This window comes from Euphorbia lathyris, chromosome 10, assembly GCF_963576675.1.
Source record: "Euphorbia lathyris chromosome 10, ddEupLath1.1, whole genome shotgun sequence".
NCBI classification, from domain to species: domain Eukaryota; kingdom Viridiplantae; phylum Streptophyta; class Magnoliopsida; order Malpighiales; family Euphorbiaceae; genus Euphorbia; species Euphorbia lathyris.
Genome location: NC_088919.1, coordinates 14,053,770 through 14,055,056, shown reverse-complemented (window position 1 = coordinate 14,055,056; position 1,287 = coordinate 14,053,770). Strand labels below are relative to the sequence as shown.

General features: G+C 34.8%; 1 non-coding gene across 1 annotated transcript; it reads left to right on the top strand.

Moving 5' to 3' along the window:
- Positions 1-496: 496 nt before the first annotated feature.
- On the top strand, positions 497-569 carry TRNAK-UUU (transfer RNA lysine (anticodon UUU)). Its single transcript has one exon. It is a non-coding gene; the product is annotated as a tRNA-Lys (tRNA).
- Positions 570-1,287: the final 718 nt, after the last annotated feature.

Genomic DNA, 1,287 nt, shown 5'->3' with positions numbered 1-1,287 from the left:
ATTTTATCTATATAATATTTTTACATGTCCTACTATTTGACCTTAAAAAAATAGTGAGATACTATTGCTACATCCAAATACTAAGTTACTTTTTAACGGTGAAGCTCTTAACCTAGTGGTTGAGAGCTTACATGTAACTAGGGAGATCATGGGTTCGAATCACATCTGGGTAGGGTGAAGATTTTTCTTTCTTCTCTAATATAAACGCATTGTGCGCAAAAAAAAAAACTAAGTTACTTTTTACTTAAGCATTCTTCTTTTATCTTTATACATAAAAAAATATTTATAATATTATTTATTAGTTTGATTAGTTTTTACCAGTCCTTTGTTTTTAGAAATAATTTATAAAATTTTCGAAGTTACTTAAACACCGTATTCACCTACTTGCAAATCAATCAAAGAACAAGTTTATTTTTCATTTTTTTTTTCAAAATATGTTCACAAAATAAATAATGTTTTTTCCTCATTTTCAGAAAACATTAAATTATGTGGTCGAGCCGTCTTAGCTCAGTTGGTAGAGCGAATGGCTTTTAACCATGTGGTCGTCGGTTCGATTCCCACAGACGGCGACTCTCTTTTCGCCTTAATTTTTCTTACAAAGTGGTATGTGTTTTATAAAATAAAAATTGATTAACGATGTTAATTTTTTTGATGACGTGTTGATGCCGTGACACATTAATTTTTTTTATTTTACTTATGTAGCACAATAAAATAGACTTTTTTTTTTAACGGAACAAATTATAATTAATAGGAAGGATTTGCATCCTTAGCAATAACATCCGCCAACCAACTAGGTAATTCAGTAGAAAAATAATCGCTATCATTGGAATGGGCTTCCCTAGCTACCAAATGAGCAGCCACATTCGCTAAACGAGGGATAAACGAAACTTTAAAACTAGGATTTACACATAGAATATTCCTGCAGTCTTGAACTAGAGTGCCAAACTCAGACAGATCCACCGTTGTGGAATAAATTCCTTCGACAACCAGTTTCACATCTGTTTCAAACTCAACTCGACTAAAATTCTGATTTGCCAATCATAGCATACTAGTATGTACCGCGAGAGCTTCAATTATTTTGGCTCCTTGAGTCCATGGATCAGGCTGCTGCTACAAAACAGAAAAGCCCCTGCCTAATCCCGAACTACAACGCCAAGACCACACCGCTCTTCTGCTGCGAAAATTGAAGTGTCCGTGTTGCATTTTAAGAACCCTGAAGTAGGCGGTTGCTAAGGCGGACCTGCTGCTCGTGTGCACCCCAACCCTTCAGACACTCGTATGAAATAT